The following is a 20,231-nucleotide window of genomic DNA, read 5'->3' on the forward strand; positions in this document are numbered from 1 at the left end:
AACTTGGCAGACATGACCACTTGCTCTTGTTTCTCTTGGTGGGGGACATCTTTCTAGAGCGGGGTGTCGCGACATATATTGTTTCCTCCTTCACATGTCTTGTCGATCGAACACATATATTGTTTCCTCCTTCACATGTCTTGTCGATCAAACAACTTTGTTCTTATTTATGTTTTCTTTTTTTCTGTGCAGGGAATAGGCTCCAAAGTTGGAATTTTAAGGTATTATAGCTCCTGTTGACTTTGGAAATTGTACTCCATGACGAAATATTTCCGGGTCACCATATAATAGATTCTCTCTCACCAGATTTTGTGAAATGGAAGATCTAACATTTTGAACCTTCTCAACAAAATCATCTTTCCGTGAGTCACTTAGAAGAGCATTCTTAACCATGTTACAAGTACTGGCTATTCCTTGAAATCTTCATCTCTATTTTTCCTTGGCTTTGTTTTTAAACACTTTGCCTTTTTGACATCTTTGGTGCCTTGGGAGAAGTCTCTATTGTGAAAGGTTTCAATATGACATTTTCAAATGTTTTCTTGTTCTTTTTTTATTTTGCAAATTCTACGGGATGAGAACCCCATTGCCAAGATGGTTAACAAGGCCTCCATACATTTTTTGTGCATCAATTTTCAGGATTTGACGGTCGTCGCACATTCGGCATTGAGCGTTGTGAAGTTCACCGCACCTTTTGCAGAGTTGTGAAGTTTGCTCCGCCATTTGCGGAGTTGTGAGGTTTGCTCCACCCTTTTTGGCGTTTTGAAGCTTGCCCCAAGAATATGCAACATCGCATAGTTTTTTTTACCATATGCACCATTCTGGACTTTTATTCTCTCAATGTGCGGGTTGTGCAGTTTGCCTTGGTGATGCAAAAGGAGGACGTGCATGGCCATTGTTTACTTTTCCTTTCTCTTCCTTTATTCTTCTTAATTCCGCAATCTCCGCGGCCAGTGCAGATTGATGACCTTGGAGATGGTGACCTCAACGGAGAAGAATGGATTCAGGGAGTTGATAATTTCGGCGATTCTGGATAATCACTTTCGGTGAAGATTGCTTTCATGTCTCTGTACAGTAGATTTTCCCTGATCATAGATGGTGTATTTTGTGACACCGAATATTCGATCGTTTCTACTAAACTATCCGTAGAAGACCTCAGGACAATCTTGTTAGCCACTGTACAATAGATTTTCCCTCATCACAGTTAGTATATTTTGTGACACAGAAGATTCCATCGTCTCTACTAAATTATCTGGCGAAGACCTTAGGACAATCTTCTTAGCCATTTTGAGAGTGACAGAACCCGCATATTCAGGTACTTCCATCTTAGTTTCCTTCTTGGCCTTGTTCCTTCTGGCCCTTTGCTTCCTTGACATCTTGGGTGTTTTGCAGAAGTTGCCGTTGAAATCAAGTCGGCTCCCAATGTAGTAATATTTGAGACAGACGATTCCACGCCCACAGTTGTAGATTCCCTTCCTTTGAGAGGCCCACAAGCCAAGAGCTCTACGACAGAGATTGTTCCAAAGTTGATACTTAAAGGTGGTGAAGTTTCCATGTGAGCCGGAAGCATTATTTTGGAAGCCGCTGGAGTGGATGCACCCGTAGTTGGGGAAACAACACAAGTTGATTTTGGTGTTACAGAAGCCATTGTTTCTGTCTTTTTCCTCTCTCTTCATAAAGAGAAGAAAACTTGAAGACATAACTCCAGGTCAGTGGCTTTTTATTTTTATTTTTTTCTTTTATACCTTTTTTTTAAAGTTTAAGGAACCACTTTGACTTCAAGATGAGAGAAGTGTGTCCCACCGGGCGTGCCAAAACTTTGTTCGCAACAAATTTTATGTGCATGAAAATAAAATCACGCAAATAAAATGCATTGGGATCAAATTTCCCTCTTGCAAGAAGAGATTGTAATAATTTTGGTAGGGATCGTACACTTCCGGCTTTAATGGCCGTTAATTACATTTCTTGAAGAAAGAAAAGACCCCTAATTATCCATCAAGAGGTTCTTTATCTAAATACAACATTTAATTAATTGTCCTCCAGAAAGGTCTTCTTATCTTCTTTTTGAAAATTTTGGGAGAGGCTTTCTTCTTTCCCAAGAGGAGAAAGAGGAAGATCTTTTCCATATCTTCTTTCTGGGACTTTTTCCTTCTGGAACTTTTGGGAGGGACTTTCTTCTTTCCTCGTAGGAGAAAGAGAAATATCTTCATCTTCTCCCTTTTCTTCTTTCTGGAACTTCTAGGAGAGACTTTCTTCTTTCCCCAAAGGAGAAAGAGAAAGATCTTCTCCGTTGTCTTCTTTCTGAAACTTCTGGGAGGGACTTTCTTCTTTCCTCAGAGGAGCAAGAGAAAGATCCTCTCCCTTATCTTCTTTTTCTGGAACTTCTGGGAGGGACTTTCTTCTTTCCCCAGAGGAGCAAGAGAAAGATCCTCTCCCTTTTTGTTTTCTTTCTGGAACTTCTGGGAGGAGAAAGATCCTCTCCCTTATCTTCTTTTTCTGGAACTTCTAGGAGGGACTTTCTTCTTTCCCCAAAGGAGCAAGAGAAAGATCCTCTCCCTTATCTTCTTTCTGGAACTTGTGGGAGGGACTTTCTTCTTTCCCCAGAGGACCAAGAGAAAGATCCTCTCCCTTTTTGTCTTCATTATGGAACTTCTGGGAGGGACTTTTTTCTTTCCCTAGAGGAGCAAGAGAAAGATACTCTCCCTTATTTTCTTTTTCTGGAACTCCTGGGAGGGACTTTCTTCTTTCCCCAGAGGAGTAAGAGAAAGATCTCCTCCCTTATCTTCTTTCTGGAACTTCTGAGAGGGATTTTCTTCTTTCCCCAGAGGAGCAAGAGAAAGATCCTCTCCCTTATCTTCTTTTTCTAGAACTTCTGGGAGGGACTTTCTTCTTTCCTCAGAGGAGCAAGAGAAAGATCTCCTCCCTTAACTTCTTTCTGGAACCTTTTGGAAGGAGTCTTCAAAAGAGAAAAAAAGAAAACCCGTTAGCTAGTGACTTCTTCTTACCTTTGTTTCTTCTCCTTCCTCTTTTCTTCACGTAGCTCTCTTTTCCGTAAAAGATCCCCCCTCTTTTCTCAAGGATCTTTCCTTAATTTATAGACTTTTCTTTGAAGTGATTGGGAACCGCCACCTCACCCCTTATCCATGATCTCCATTTCCCCTTTTGTGGGGAGTTACTTAACCATTTTTTAAAAATTGGGTTACTGTAAGCCCAAGGGTTCCCATGGGTTAATCATTCACCTTACCTTCTTGTTTTGATGCTAGCAAACCAAATTGATTAGCATTTATGGATTGATTTGTTGCTTTGAGGTGTTGTGTTGTATACAAAATTTTCATGTCATAATCGCCATTACACAACTCTTCACAACACATGACTTGTGGATCAAGGATCAAAGGAACCAAGAGCTTGCACCTATATTGAAGACATCCTCATTTGAAGATATTCGAATCAAGAAGCTCATCATAAAGATTTCACAAGTTCTCAACAAGTGTCAAGAAGAAGTTTGGAGTTGAACAAGTCCTTGGTGACTCCTCATGCACCTCTCAACATGAGTTGAAGATTTGAGGACGTCCCAAGAGCCAAGACAGAATTCAAGATGTTCACTTAAGTAGAAGAAGTCCAAGGAAGTGCAAAGAGCAAAGACATTCCAAGAAGACTCAAATGTATACACTATTAGAATGTATCTAGAGTCCTTTTGATTTTATGTTTAAATGCACTTTCAAAAGGTTTTCAAATGGTTTTTATACTTAACATTTTACATCTTTGAAAACCATCAACACACCCAAAAATGTGTCTGAAAACCTTGGACTTAAGCCCAAAGACCATAGCTCAAAAGCCCCTGGATTTTAAAGTTAAAATGAAATTTCACTCAGGGCCGGTCGACCGCGGGATGGAACCTGGAAATCCAGGCCATCTCGAATTTTATCGGGCCGGTCGACCGGGTTAAGTCGGGCGACCGCGGATGCGCTTCTGTTTCAAACAGAACAATCCAATTTGGTCTAGGGCGGGCGACCGGGATAGGTTTTTGAGCCCAATTTTTTTAGCAAACAGTAAGCCCTCGCCGGGCAACTGCCATGTGGCCGATCAACCGCGACAATAAGAAATTTGAAAATAGAATAGGGCGCCCAATAGGGGCGGGCGACCGCTGTAGCCCGGTCGACCGCTGCGGTGGAGCAAACTAGCCGTTGGGGCGTTTTCTGCTTGACTTTTTCAAGCCGTTTATTTACAGTTTTACCCCAAACGGTCATATTTTCAAATACACTATATATACATCATTAAAACCTATCTCTACAAGCTTTTGAAGATTTGAGAAAGATCAAATCCCATTTCTCTTTGAGCTTCAACTTTTCATTCAAAAGCAAAAACCTCTTTGAACTTGTATTTCAACATTCTTTCAAGAGGCACTCCATAGGGCTTATCTTTGCTACCTTTAGGAGTAAATGTGAGCTTACAAAGTTGTAATCCGCCTATTAAGAGGCATTGGGAGTTTTCATTTCTTTTGTTCTTCATTGAGGGTCTTCTCTTCGGCCCAGAAAGAATTGTGAAGAAGAGGGTCTTCTCTTCGGCTCGTGAACAAAGGTGAAGACGACATATGGGAGTTTGTTCCCTCGCCGAAGGCTTCGTGCAGATGGGCTTCGCTTTGGCCCTTGAGAATGGAAAATCTTGTTGTAAGAGCTTCAAGATTAGGCTTAAAATCTCACCATAGTGAGTACCCAAGAAGTTAAACTTGGAAGAGTGGAGTAGGTCAAGTTGTGACCGAACTACTATAAAAACTTGGAGTTCTCTTGTACTGCGGATGCTTTCTCTCTCTCTCCTCTCTCTTGCAAGTGTGGTGATTGGTAATTTCTAACCCTAACTTATTTATGCTTTTATTGGAACAAGGGTTAGTAAATGCACTTGATTAAAATATTGTAAACCCTAAGCATTATAATATCCATTTGAACAAGGGTTAGCTAAATGTGCATGATTAGAATGTCTAAACCTTAGCTTCTATTGAGAAATCTATTTGAATAAGGGTTAGACTATTTAGTGCTTAATTAAAAAGATTGATTTTTAATCTTCCTTAATTAAGCCTAAAATTTCTAATTGACCAATTCACCTCCCTCTTGGATTGTCAAACCTGTATTTCATTTGGTATCAAAGCATAGGCTCTTAAAGAGATTTTTAATTTTAAAAATCTACAAGAGAAAAGATCTGTGACAATCCCTATAGATTTTGAGAAAGGCTGATCCACCCTAATTCCTCCATTCTTTGATGGAACGAATTATGGAGCTTGGAAAGCACAAATGCAAGCTTATCTCAAATCCATAGATAATGACATTTTAGATGACATTAAAGGGGGAATTTCTTTTTCAAGGCAATGCACTGAAGGTGATATGAAATTGTTTTCTTTGAACTCAAAGGCTATGATTTTATTGTGTTATGGTTTAACTCTAAACATTTTTAACAATATTTCAAATTGCATCAATGCAAAAGATATTTGGACTTCATTAGAAAACACTTTTGAGAAAAATGTTTGTCTCTTTTCAACTGTTACAATTTCTAAATAAAAAGAGATTTCAGAAAAATCTTTCGCAAATGAAGTTTCTTTCAAACATTTAATTTCTGATTTGGAAATTCAAATTGAAAATTTAAAATTGGAAATAAATCAATGTTTGAAAAGAAATGAAAAATTAAGTCAATTGAGCATATTTTGATAAATAAAAATGTTGACTTATTTCAAAGGTGCAATGCCTTTGAGAAAGAAATTAAAAGCCTTGTAATCACAAACATTGAACTTGTTGAAAAATATAAACATGTTTTTGAAAATGAAGAACAATTAAATAAAAAACTCTCTAATAACGATCAAAGACTTCAAGAAGAAAAAGATAAATACATTTATAAGTCTTATGATTCTAATTACTCCTCATCTACCAATCATAATTATTGTGGTAGAGTTGAGCATCACAATTCTGAGTGTAAGCTTGGAGTTGTGAAATCTAACAAGTTTGTATGGATAAGAAAAATGTACACTCCCACAAACAAGCTTGGATGGAACCAAAGGGATTTGGGTTCCAAAAGAATCCCTTTAAACTAATTAATGAATGAGTTAGTTTAGGGATTGTTCTAAAATGTTTATATCATTCATTCATGCTAGATACTTTAAATTCATTGAATACATTTTGTATCTAGTTTCTTGTGCTTAAATGATCACATATTTTTATTTCTATAATCTAAGTATTATTTCAATGATATATTTTGTCCTAGATTATAGTTTTGTGCATTATTGAATATCTTTCTTCATTAAGCCTATCTAAGTGCAAATCACATCACTTGTGCACTTAGCATCCACAAGAAAATTCACAATAGAAAATTAAATGTGAGAACCATATGTGTGCTTCCATGAAAATTAACCATCCTTTTTTCCCTTGAGTTCAAATTGATCTTTCAAGTTCATTCCTTGCATCCTTGAACTCTCTTTTGGACAATTTTGGCATTTGCTAGATCTTGGTATATTCAACTGAGGTAGAATAGCATTTCTAGCAAAATTAAGTGTTAAAAGCCATGTCTAAGGAAATCCACTCAAATCCTTTCTTAGACATCTTTTGCCCTAGGTGAGTAAGTATGTTTCTTAATATGCACCTAGTTGTCCTTCTAACCTATTCTTATGTGCTTAATGATGATCATTAAATGCATAAGAAATCTTGATGGGTTAAATTAATGTATTCCAAAAATGCTTAAAATGAATATCCTTTCATGACCAAGATAAAACTATATGGTCATAGTAGTTCATTTTGGAATGCATGTGTCCAAGGTATTCATCACTTGACATTCTATAGAAGTCCTTGGATTATTCTCTACAGTCCTGTATGAATACATTTGTTTGTGTAGTGAATTGAAAATGAGTCTAGATTCAATGTATGAAACTCAATTGAGTAAAATTGAAAATATCAGAGGAATCTAGTACCATTGTTGGGCAGTTTTTCACTGTAGTGGTTATCATGTAACACATTATGATGGGAACACTTGTTTCCCACACATCTTGGTTTTTCATGGGCCTTTTGCACTCTGTGCTTAAATGCCCTATATTTATATGGTGGTTTGTGGATGTAGGCATATATGTTTGGACCATGATTCGTGTGTCCAAACATGGTAGACTATCCATGAATGCTCTCATTGGATGAGCCATGGATATCTCTCTTAGACATGAGATTCTATTGACCCCTCTTGTAATGTCTAAGTTCTATAGAATTGTGCTTAATTGATGTTATATTTATATTCTATAGTTTTCCCCTTGTATGCTACTGGATACATGGTAAAGATGGTAAACTTAAATTTAAAAATCACTCAATTAGTACTCTTAGTCCTCTTACACTGTAAGTTGGAGTGTACACTCATCTTAAATTAAAACATCTAATTACTTTGGCTTTTAGCCAACATCTTAACCATAATAAGCCATATGTGCCTTGTGTGTTATATAAACATATATATTATTTGCACATATTTAGGGAGAGCATGGTTTGCTAAGTTGTCACCTTTTTTGGTAACATATGACTACCTATAACAATCATGCTTTAGTGGCCCAAGGGTGGTTTGAAAATCATTCACCTTTAAATTCCTTGGTGTGTATGTGGTTGGACAGCCCTTTGGATTCATACATTGTAAGAGTCACTTACAAAGGGAGAGCTATGCAAGCTCAATGTCTGTCCATCCACCTTATCATATGATGTGTGATGTGCATCACATATGATAAGTACACTCATGTGGAGCCACATTGCTCCATGTGTGCTGTAGTTGGGTCTTGTCCTATTATTTAGGTCTGAGATCATCTCTCATCTGGGATCCCTTTGCCTGTGCCTCAGTGCCATATCTTCTCAGGCTTTATACTTATCTTCGATAGATAGACTTATATGTTTTTATCTCTACCAATGATAAGTAGCTTGTTCTAGAGTTTGAAAAATCTCTAGAACTTGTCTTCATAGAATAGTGATTAAGATGATCATCTTATCTCCTATAAAGTAATCTCTTATCATGTTCTTTTGAATTAAAATATTTTATCACGATAAGTTCCAATGGCTGTGCTTTTACATTTATATCTAAGCCATTGTGTATTGTCAGGCCTTGCATTATAAGAATTATCAAAGGCCAATGACAATCTCTTGAAAGATGGATGATTGAAAAATATTTTTGAGTTTGTCATGTTCCATCATCTCTTCTAAGATTTTAGCTTCAGAGGACCCCACTCAGATCATATGTCCTTCGCAGTTTATCTATGGTACTTGTCTCCTTCCATCGTGCCAGATGTAATAAGATGGTAGATGTACTCAATTTTCCTCTGTCTATCTCTACGTTCTTCCACAGTGAAGGATGAACAGAGACTAAGGAAATTGAAGACTCTGTCTAAAGGCTGGCATGTGTACTTCATGATCATCATCTCAAGGATGAACTTTTGATGAAGGAGAAGAGTTGAAACAAGTACTCAATCTCTCAATCCGGAATGATTTGTCAAAAGATGCTCCCTTATATGGAAGAAATGGTCAAGCATTGATCTAAGCTCTTCTAAACAATAATCAGTTGAAGAGTGCAGGATAGAAGAAAAGAAGTTGAAAACAGGTGTAACAATCCAAGAAGGGGGTGAATTGGTCAATTAGAAATTTTAGGCTTAATTAAAGGAGATTAAAAATTAATCCATTTAATTAAGCACTAATTAGTTTAACCCTAGTTCAAATAGGTATACAATAAACTCTAGGATTAAACTTTCTAATCATGCACATTTAGCTAACCCTTGTTCAAATAGATATTATAATGCAATTTAGGGTTTAGACATTTATCTTAAGTGCATTCACTAACCCTTGTTCAATTAAAGCATAAACATAAGTAATGTTAGAGATTACCAATCACCACACGTGCGAGAGAGAGAGAGAGAGAGAGAGAGAGAGAGAGAGAGAGAGAGAGAAGAGCAAGCATCCATAAGGTACACGATTTATAGTGGTTCGGTCACAACTTGACCTACTCCACTCTTTCAAGTTTACCTCATTGGGTTCTCCACTGAGATGATGAAGCCGTACACTCGATTCCTTCATCTCCAAAGGGAACAAACCCTTGCTTTTCCATTCTCAAGGGCCAAAGCGAAGCCCCTCGCACAAAAGCCTTGACAAGGGAGTCAAACTCTTGCACATGATTCACCTTTCTTCATGGGCCGAATCGGAGACCATTTTCTTGACCTTTCTTTACGGGTTGAAGAGGAGACCCTCACATGAAGAACAAAGAAAAATAAAAACTTTCTTGCCTCTTAATAGGCGGATTACAACATTGAAGCTCACAATCACTCCAAGAAATAAACAAATAAAAGCCCTATGAAGTGCCTCTTGATAACATTTAGAAATGGAAGATCAAAGAGCTTTTAGCTTTTAAAATAAAATGTTGAAGCTCAAAGAGAAATGGGATTTGATCTTTCTCAAATGTTCAAAAGCTTATGGAGATAGGTTTTAATCATGTATATATAGTGTATTTGAAAATATGATCGTTTGGGGTAACACTGTAAATAAATGGCTTGAAAAAGTCAAGCAGAAAACGCCCCAACAGCTAGGTTGCTCGACCGCGACGGTCGACCGGGCTACAGCGGTCGTCCGCCCCTATGGGGCGCCCTATTCTATTTTCAAATTTCTTACCGTCGCGGTGGACCGGCCACATGGCGGTCCCCCGACGAGGGCTTACTGTTTGCTCAAAAAATTTGGCTCAAAAACCTATCTCGGTCGACCGACCCACGGCGGTCGCCCGCGCTTAACCCGGTCGACCGGCCCGATAAAATTCGAGATGGCTTGGATTTTCAGGTTCCATCACGCGGTCGCCCGGCATAGCCCGGTCGACCCGCCTTGTATAAATTTCATTTTTACTTTAAAGATCAGGGGCATTTGGGCTATGGTCTTTGGGCTAAAGTCCAAGGTTCTCAAACACATTTTTGGGTGTGTTGATGGTTTTTAAAGATGTAAAATGTTAAGTATAAGAACCATTTGAAAACCTTTTGAAAGTGCATTTAAACATAAAATCAAGAAGACTCCAAATACATTCTAAAAATAAGAACCTTGAGTCTTCTTGGAACGTTTTGGCTCCTTTGCACTTTCTTGGACTTCTTCGGCTTGGGTGAACATCTTGACCTTGTCTTGGCTCTTGTGACATCCTCCAATCTTTACCGCATGTAGTGAGGTGCATGAGGTAGTAGACCGAAGAAAGACCACACCACAACTAATACAGACACCCAAATAAAGGGCAGCCAAGGATAGGCTACCAAATCACCACGAAGATAACTAATCAGAAGGGAAAACCCCAAACATCCACCGGAAGACGAATCACGAACGAGCAACAACGAGGTCTCATACTTGTTAAAGGACAACGAACCCGAGAGGGACGATACAAATCATCATGTAGAAATCAAGGATGGGTAGGAAAGAGTAATAAATGAATAAAAGAATCGGGTTAGGGTTAGGGCTGATTTCAACAAATTTGGGTTTTGATGGGATTGAGGAGCAGTGAAGAGATGGGGGGGGTCGGGAAGGGTAGGGTAGGGGTAGGGAGAAGGGGCGATGGCTGGGTGGGATCGGGTAGGGTTAGGGAGGAGGGGCGATGGCTGGGTGGGGTCGGGTAGGGTTAGGGAGGAGGGGCGATGGCTGGGTGAAGGGAAAGGGCAGGGACAGGAGAAGGGAGAAAAATAGAGGGAAAAAGGGAGGTGGAGATGGTGGTGGTGGTGGCAGTGGCAGCGGTGATCCCTAGGGCATCGAGAAACGCTAGGGCTCTGATACCATGTTAACTTAGAGAGTCCATTGAGAAAAGTGTTGTATTAGTTTCCTCTAACACACACACACACACACACACACACACACACACACACACACACACACACACATATATATATATATATATATATATTCATTAAGAAAGTATGAAAAGACTAAAATGCCCATAGGCTCCATAAGCTTATTCTAACATTATATAATCGTGGTTTTGACATATGTTTTGAAAATGATCTTTTTAGGGACACCTTAGTCGTTATTGACTCAGTTGTCAAAACTAATGGGCTACGTTCATAGATTTTTGTGACAACACTTTGACAATATTATTATCTCTTTATAGAATTGTGTCACCATTCAAACGAGATAAAAAGCCAAAGGGTTGGTATTGATGCACAATTTTTCTGAAGGAATAAGAATTTATCCCTTTTCCTTTTGCTACCAATTTTTATATTTTTTGGGTGCTCTAATTTTTTCTTAATGTTGTCAGCTTCTACGCTAGAGTATTTGTTACAAATATTATGCATTGGATCATTTCTTGCTATCTACAATTCATTGTTGTTGCCTACCTTATTCTCCTTTGGAAATCTTGTTTTTGCACAATCCTGAATATTTTCAATTAGAATTTCAATCTATAATATTTTTTGGTATTCTGAATGTTTTTATCATTGTAATGCTTTAGTCGTGCTGTTGGAAATTCCTTTGGACCCCATCTTACTGAGACGGTCCCCTTGCTGATTAATTATTGCGCCAGTGGATCCGAAGTTGATGAAGAACTTCGTGAGTACAGTTTACAGGTATTTCGAGTCTCAAGATTTTATAAAAACTTTCTAATGTGTCCATTCTTTTCTTGTTTCAAACTTGTGTTTCTTCGGGGAATCGTTGCTATATACCTGCTGCATGGTCCTATTTATTTTGCTTGCAGGCTTTGGAGAGTTTTTTACTTAGATGTCCCCGGGATATATCTTCATTTTGTGGCGACATTTTACATCTTACTCTGGAATTTTTAAGTTATGATCCAAACTTCACTGATAACATGGAGGAGGACAGTGGTGATGAGAGTCTCAAGGAGGAGGAAGATGGAGTATGTTAGTGATTATTTACGTAATAAACTTCAGAAGGGATCATGTTTGAAACCCGTACGGTGTGGCTCTTTGGCTTAAGTCATGGGTATGCTCCCCATTGGCATGAGTTCAAATCCCCCTGGCTTACCCAATGCATGTGGTTTACGGGTGATTCTGTGCATCCGTAGGGAATAGTCCCATGCTAAAAATTGGCGTGGGGTTACTCTATGTCGTAAAAAAAAGGATCTTGTTTGAATTCTTCATCTAACTTAATTTTCTGGGGACTTTGTTGTTCTTTTATTTTTGTAGCGAGAGCGTAGATGAATATAGCGATGACGAAGATGCAAGTTTGAAAGTTCGAAGAGCAGCAACAAAGTGTTTAACTGCTATAATTGTTTCTCGCCCAGAAATGCTCTCGAAGCTGTACACGGAGTCATGTATTAGACAAACACATCCTAGAATCTTCTATTTTCCTCACCAAGAAAAGATAAAAAAAATCATTTCCATTTCTTATTTGAATTATAAAAATATTAGTTATGTATCTTGCTTTCATCTGAATAAAATCTTCTAGACTGTCCAACTATTCTACAAATCGAGGTTAGTAACTAACCAACTTCTCCGAAAGCCTAAGCTGTTGGAGAAAGGCATTATTTATCTTTTATACTTTAACACTCCGCCGCATGTGTGGCCTACTTGGCAAACACGTGGCACATGTGGTCCCACTTTGGGCCGACCATCGCATGTGGATTTTTGATATTCGGGAGGTTTGACCTCAAGACCTTTGGCTCTGATACCATGTTAACTAACCAACTGCTCCAAAAGCTTAAGCTATTGGAGAAAGGCGTTATTTATCTTTTATACTTTAACATAAATGATTTGAATAGTCTAAAATGATTGGGTAGTAGGGTTTGGAGGAAATAATTAAACATTTGATTCTACCTTTACAACTGCTACAGTGTTGTTATTATTTAGTTATTTTGTTTTGAGTGGAACAATTTTTCACAGTTTCCTGTTAAAATGTTTTTTTGGGTGTATTGACATCTTAGTATGTGAGGACAATATATTTTCCTTACTGTGCAGGTTTGCCCTAAGTTGATAGAAAGGTTAAAAGAAAGGGAAGAAAATGTCAAGGTATTCTCATGTATGCTCTTGTAATTATTATGCTTCTCATGTGGTTGATTATCTGATAGAAAATGAAAAGGTATTCTTATGCATGGTTTTAAATTTCGGCCGAAGTAGACCGAAATTTCGAATTTCGGTTGGGACCGACACCGAAACTACCAAAATCTGAAATTTCGGCCAAAATCCAAAATTTTGGGAAAACGTATTTTTTTCTTAAATTTACTTTTTTTTTCCAAAATTTTGTCCAAAATTATAGAAATTTTGGAAATTTCGGCGCAATAATGAATTATTTTATTGAATTTCGGTATTTCAGTCGAAATTTTTGCTTATAGCCGAAACCGAAACTGAAACTGAAATATCAAACCTTGTTCTTATGTATGCTCTCGTAATTATTTTGCTTCTCATGTGGTTCATTATCTGATAATTTTGTGTTGCAGATGGATGCGTTTAATACATTCATTGAGTTGCTACGCCAAACTGGAAATGTTACAAAGGGACAGACTGACATAACTGAGTTGAGGCAAGTGGATACCGTGTCTTATGCATGAACCTAAATGGCTCTTAGTTGTGTGGAGTTGATAATTGAGTTGAAGCAAGTGGATGCTTAAACGAACGTTCTTTGTTGTTGTGTTGTGTGTGTACGTACGTGTGTTCCTAACACATACTGCAAAAAATTTAAATTAAATCGAAGCTTCAAAATAAAAAATTTCTGATTGTCATTGCCCATGCTTTAATAATCTTGACCAAACATAGATGATTTTGTGAATATATGGAGTACGGACACATGTTCCTAGAAAATTTCAGCCCTTACATCTTGCTTTGATCTTACATTCCTAGCCAAATGGAATTTTGGGGCTGCATTTCCAGACTGACCCATTACCAGTTGAACGGAGAAATGCCAACTTTGATTTATTCCAATTTTTAGTAATCTTTCAAATCCTTGTTATCCTGGACGAATGAATTCCCTAATCATTTGTGTGCTCTAGATTCAATTTGCTCACAAAATCTTTCATTAGACAGTCTCTTTAACTTCTTTGGATTTTGGCTTGGATAAATGAAATAGCGAATTATAGACAGAGACTTATTCTTGAATGAGTATATTTATCACACGATTCCACTTAGAAATTTTAAATTTAAATGCTGTTTAAAATTTTCCTCTGAATCCCTCATGATTCCACTTAGAAATCTTAAATTTAAATGTTGTTTAAAATTTTCCTTTGAATCCCTCATCTCTGACTGGTTTTTTCCACTTTTACTTAAGGTTTGTTTTAGATGACCATATTTTAATTATTTTTTAATGGTAGTATGAACCACTTTTTTTACTACGTTATTATATTTGATTGTGATTGAACAATGCTTATCATTTAACTGGATTATTATGGTTGTTGTCATCATCACTATATTTCTTTTTTTTATTATTATATTACTTTTATTTAACATAGGGTTAGGATGATCCTATGGGGCTGATTTTTTGTGGACACCTTATCTAGGTAAGGGCCTTTCAAATGAATGGTTTGGATCACCCCAAAAATGTGGGCCCCCACTGTTTTTAACCCGACCGAGTAGATAAGCTTATCTACTCGACCGAGTACGCACACCTTTCCCTTTTATTTATTGTGACTATCATCATTACTATTATTATTATTATTGATATGTCTATAACTTGGCATGGGTTTGATTTCATTGTGGAGGAAGGTTATACTTACCCTTAAGGAGATCCCAATGGACTTTCATTTGCTCATAGACATATATTAAAACTCGATCGTAATCGAACTATTTTTGGCTACATGAATTGGTTTGGCCTAGGCCAAGTAAAGGCATGTATGCACAACAATCATTTGAATGGTTTGCATTTGTTTCCGAAAATTTTGGTTGTTTCACATTCAGATGTTTCATGTGCATTTTGAAAAGGTCCCTTAAGGGAACACATCAACCACTAAGCAGCCACTACATGTGTGTAGTGATTTTTTTAATATACGTGTGTGTAGTGATTGGATTCACGTAAACCTCGTTGTTTGCAGACACATTCACTTGAAGTAGAACACTACATGGAGATAGAAAAATAAGAGAAAACTGCCACATTCAAGGCATAGATAAGCATCTCGCCTAGATACCTACTTGCCGCAGACATGTGATACAGCTTAAAAGATAAGAGACATACATAGGAATTTTATGATCTTACAGAATGCGGTCTTACAACTTTGATCCGGAAAAACATAGCTGACATCACACTGGCTATTCTAAGGCCTCCTAAAGCCCATGTTTTTTGTTCAACTACATTCCTGGACAATGTCTTTGCAATTGATCATCTTTATCAAAGACCTTTCCATTACCAAATAAGTATTATTTGGAACAGAAAGCCGATTACTTTTCCATCAACTGATCTTCGCATAATCAATTGGAGTTTGGTTTGTTTGATGATGATCGAGTGGACTAGCTGGTCATTCCCGGTCAGCATTGATATGTTTAGTAGCAACATTATGGTTTTTGCAGGACGATGAAATAATAAGATGTTTAAAATATATCATTTGTGTTGCAGAGTGAATCAAAAGTTTGTATTATTTCATAGTTTGGTCTATAAAGAACTTTTTAGAAATAGAAGAGATGCCCTCTGTAAAAGTTGAAAAGCTTTTGAATATAGTGGGGGTAAATGGAGAAATTGGTAGATGGAAGCCTAACATAAATTGTATTCAACACATTGATGATTTGGGTCGAATGGATGAAGGGGAACTCTTTTGGAACCATTTGTAAGTGGAAGGCTAGCCTCTTTTATGGGTTCTAAAGACAGCAGCTACAAATGAGGCAGACACCATTTCTTGTATTTCTCACATGTTGTTGTGATAGAATGGAAAGGAGTCCACCCCAAAAGTTATTTGGTGGGAAAAGGTGATGTCTTTGTTTCGATCAGAAAATTGGACAGAAAATATGTTTGACATGTGTGATTGAAATATTAAATAACCGCAAGTACACGGATCCCATGTAGTCACGGGTCGAACTCAGGGAAGAGAAATCTTCTTTGTGAATCCTATTCTTGTACCAATTAGAATACTAGCTATGATATAATGTTGCCTGGCAAAATCTCAGGATTTTCGTGGACTTGACCTCGGAGCCAACACTATATATAAGCATATATTCTATTCAATCTAAGAATCAAATTCAACTAAGATCTTTTTGATTTAAAATCCTAATTTAGGCAAAGTATACCAAACTTCTAATGCTCTCTTTTAACTACTTCTCTAATTTAATTAGAAAGCCAAAATTCTAAGGGTCTAAGTTAATTGAAAAATTGCAAAAGTAATTTGGAATAGTGTAAAAACCTTAATTCAATATAAAAGATTACTTAGGGTTAGAATCCATCATGAGTTTGGATTAGATTGATTAATTAAAACAACTCTTGAATTGGGTTGAAAATTCGATTAACTAGTCAATAAGGAATAAGATCAAAGGGATGTCATTCCTTTTAAGTAATTAATCAAATCAACTCTCCAATTTACATTAATTATTTAGAACTTTATATTTGTTAATCAACAATCATTCATATGAAAGGGGAAAGCCAATGGCATGAATGATTGGGATTTTTCAAACACATAATCCTACACAATTTTTCAATTGAGTAGATTGATTTTAATTATAAATATTTCTTCTTCCCCATGGCTTCAACTAAACCCTAAGTAATTAGGATTTAGTTATTCATGAAGAAGTGAAGAAAAACAAAAATAAAGAGATAAATGGGAGAAGAATTGCCATATAGAACTTGAAAGGAAATGAAACAAAAGCAAATTACTCCACTAATTTGAATTGAAACAAAAATACATCAATTTGAACTTGAAAATAAATAACAAAAATAAAAAGAACTTAATCTTTTTCTCCTCCAATCTTTGGTTGAATCTTCCTCCTTCAAGCTTTAATGTCACCTTGAGTTTGAATGGTGGATGATGATGCCTTGGATTGAGAGTTGAAAAAAAAAAGAACTTTGAAAGGAAGCAAGAGAGAACAAGAGAGAGCTTGAGAGTGGTAGAGAGAAAGAGAATATGAGAGAATGTCTTCTTTTTTTCAATATGTAGCTTTCTTCCCCTTCTAATTTCAACCCCCAAAGAAGTTCACAAACTTGGCAAATGTCTTTCATTTTTGAAAAATCACCAAGTTTTTGAAATTGCAGTATTTGTTGGTAATTGCACCAACTTTGTCTTCTTTTCTTTGAAATTTCAGCAACTTAGCACTCTTTTTTGGTAAGTTATCTCTTCCTTTTGAATTTTCAACGTGGGAGAGTGGAATGGAATTTTTCTACTAGACAAAAGAAATATATTAATATATTACCAAAAGTTACGAGAGTAATAAAATAGCAAATGTGACCCACTTTCTATGATAAATAATTGCAATTTATAAACCTACTATTCTTTCTACAAACCCAAAATGTGGGAGCAAGCCAAGTTAGCAAGTGGGTCCCATTTATATATGGAATAACAATTATAAAATGCTATTTTCTAACAAAAACGTGATAGGGCTGCTGTTCTTTGTTTTGGAAACGTGGGACCCACTTATATATTGCCTCAAAACTTGCAAACCGACATAGGCATGCTTTGCTCGACGTGAATGAGCATGTATGGTAGAATGGCAAGATGCCATTTACGTTAAAATTCTATTAAAAAAAATCCTTGCTGTCACTGTCCATTTAATATACCATTCTCTTTCTTGCTTACCATGCATGCACATACATGTTAACTTTCTAATTCATCATCCAATCCATGCAAAGAAAGAAACCAACAGATCTAAAAATAATTTTTTACTCATGTAATTCACGCCAAAATGGGTGGCCATATATGGGTGAGACCCACTCATATGTTGGATGAAAATTCTACTCCAAACAGATGTAATGCACTTATCTGGGCCCACTTTAAAATAAGAAAGAGAGTGAGAAGTGGACAACATGGGATAATCCAAACCATTCATTTTATGGGGTACAAACCGTCCACTTAAATGGCCGTGCCTCTTTTTCCACTCCCACAAGTTGATCTAAACCGTCCACTTAAATGGGCCATGGTGTACTTTGTTTGCACCCAAAATTAGAATGATCTAGACCGCACCATGATAGATCTAAACCGTTCACTTGATTAGGCCTCGATGTAAATCCTCTATGCGTAATCCAAGCTGTCCATTGTGTGGGCTATTCCAAATTCATCCCCAAAGTTGATCTTGACAGTTCATTTATCAAACCACAATGTAGGAGGGTCATATCCTAAATGATCTGTAGAGATAATCCGAACCATCTATGAGGTGGGTCTACATATATGGGGATAGACAATCCCACTTGTGCTTACACAGTGTGGTGCGCCCAAAAATCATTTCTATGGGATGAACCTAACTGTCCATTTGAACCGGCCACAATGTAAATTGGTTGGGCCCTCTCCATTATTTCCCATAGGATGGACCCAACTGTCTATTTGGTGGGCTCAACAAAGTAAGTAGGTGGCACCTCAAACCCTCTTCATAGAATAATCTTAACCATTCATTTGTTCAGCCAGTGCATCACTATGTTGATCCAAATTATCTTTTGCATTGAATGATCTTGATCGTACATTTGATAGGCTTGACTCCCTTTATTGGGGTGCAAGATATTGTGAATTGTTCCCAAATACTTCCCTCCATGGGCTGATTGTAGCTCTTCATTTAGTGGGTTATAATTTCCCAAAAGCGATGATCTTGGCCATTGATGCTATTTCCTTGGAATTTCATTGCTTTAGCTCCAGTTTCCTTGAAAAATTCAAAATATCCCTGAAACATCAAAAACAAAGAAAACACATCAAATAGCACTGCTCTAAAAGTAAAAAGATAATCTTTTCCTACCTACAATTCACACATAAATGTGCTCATCAATGTGGAAAGCCTAAGAGAATACATTTTGCAAGGATCATCATACACAAACAATACGGACAATGTCCTTGCCAATGATTACTACCCAAAGAAATGACCGATCTTGACCCTTAAAGAAGAGCAAGCACCTCCGCCTCGGCAAAAGCAAACCTAACTATACTTGCATGATCATTATTACTCCCCACATCCCCATTGGATTGAGAATGGAAGAGCCATCTAAATCACAGTTCTAAATTCTCACAAAATACGACACAAAACAAAAAAAAATAAAAAAAAAAATAAAAATATATATATATATATATATATATATATATATATATATAGAGAGAGAGAGAGAGAGAGAGAGAGAGAGAGAAAACGGTTCCTACACATATGTGTAGAGAGTTCTCTACACACTAGCTTAAAATACAGTGGGGGCCCACATTGTTTGGGTGATCCAAGCCATCCATTTTAAAGACCCTCACATAGATAGTGTGTCTACAAAAAATCAGATCCATAGGATCATCCCAACCCTACGATTTGTGGAGGTAAAATGGATATCTTTAAACCTTCACAAATTAGTCCATTTTTTGCCTCCACAGTTCGAATTGTTAAGATGATCCTATGGATCTGATTTTTTGTGGACACCCTATCTATGTGAGGGCCTTAAAAATGGATGGTTTGGATCACCCAAATAATGTGGCCCCCACTGTATTTTAAGCTAGTGTGTAGATAACTTATCTACACATATGTGTAGGAACCGTTTTCTCATATGTATATATATATATATATATATATATATATATATATATATATATATATATATATATATTTATTGGTAAGAGAAAACGGTTCCTACACGTGTGTAGAGAATTTCTCTAAACATTAGAAACCTCGTCAACACCTTATAACTTCAGTCGTTAGATCGAATTGATCTACACCATACCAGCTTTCATCGTTTTCAGTTTGAAAATTTGGGCACGAAATGAAACGAAGCCCAAAACTGAAAACAGAGCTTCTCTCGCTGGTTTCAGAACAGAGCTTCTCTCGCTGGTTTTTTCTTCTCGCTGGAGTAAAACTCCAAACGAAATCGAAGTTTCGGGTTACATCTTCCACGGTAAGGGTTTCTCCACCTCTTTCTCTCTCTTTTTCTTTTTGTTGTACTTTGAAGCTTCGATTTTGGGGAAAACCTGGTTTCAAACCCTTTGAAACCCATGTGTAGGAACCGTTTTTGAGTTTTGAGAGAAGCTCTGTTTTCAGTTTTGGGTTTGAAACCTGGTTTTTAAAATTTTTGATGGAACAAAAAGAATAAAAATTGAACAGGTTTTGAAACCTGGTTTGAAACGGTTTGAAACCCATGTGTAGGAACCGTTTCAAAACCTGGTTTCAAACCGTTTCAAAACCTGTTCAATTTTTATACAGCCGTTAGATC

The 20,231-nt window shown here is 37.0% G+C and overlaps 1 long non-coding RNA gene across 6 annotated transcripts in view; it reads left to right on the forward strand.

Moving 5' to 3' along the window:
• Positions 1 to 15,768, forward strand: part of LOC143859949 (uncharacterized) — a 29,550-nt gene extending 13,782 nt beyond the window's left edge. The window contains exons 2-11 of one of the 6 annotated variants that reach the window (XR_013239523.1): positions 193 to 221; positions 307 to 400; positions 637 to 735; positions 855 to 1,312; positions 1,390 to 1,705; positions 11,446 to 11,560; positions 11,689 to 11,847; positions 12,137 to 12,264; positions 12,908 to 12,958; positions 13,387 to 13,668. This is a non-coding gene — a long non-coding RNA (uncharacterized LOC143859949). Of the gene's footprint in view, positions 1 to 192; positions 222 to 306; positions 401 to 636; positions 736 to 854; positions 1,313 to 1,389; positions 1,706 to 11,445; positions 11,561 to 11,688; positions 11,848 to 12,136; positions 12,265 to 12,907; positions 12,959 to 13,386; positions 13,669 to 14,970 lie in introns of those variants that run through there. The other 5 variants (XR_013239524.1, XR_013239525.1, XR_013239526.1 and 2 more) reach the window with 5 other exon arrangements.
• Positions 15,769 to 20,231: the final 4,463 nt, after the last annotated feature.

The sequence above is a fragment of the Tasmannia lanceolata genome, unplaced genomic scaffold (genome assembly GCF_043159265.1).
Source record: "Tasmannia lanceolata isolate RefF3 unplaced genomic scaffold, GAP_Taslan_0.1 ptg000037l, whole genome shotgun sequence".
NCBI lineage: Eukaryota > Viridiplantae > Streptophyta > Magnoliopsida > Canellales > Winteraceae > Tasmannia > Tasmannia lanceolata.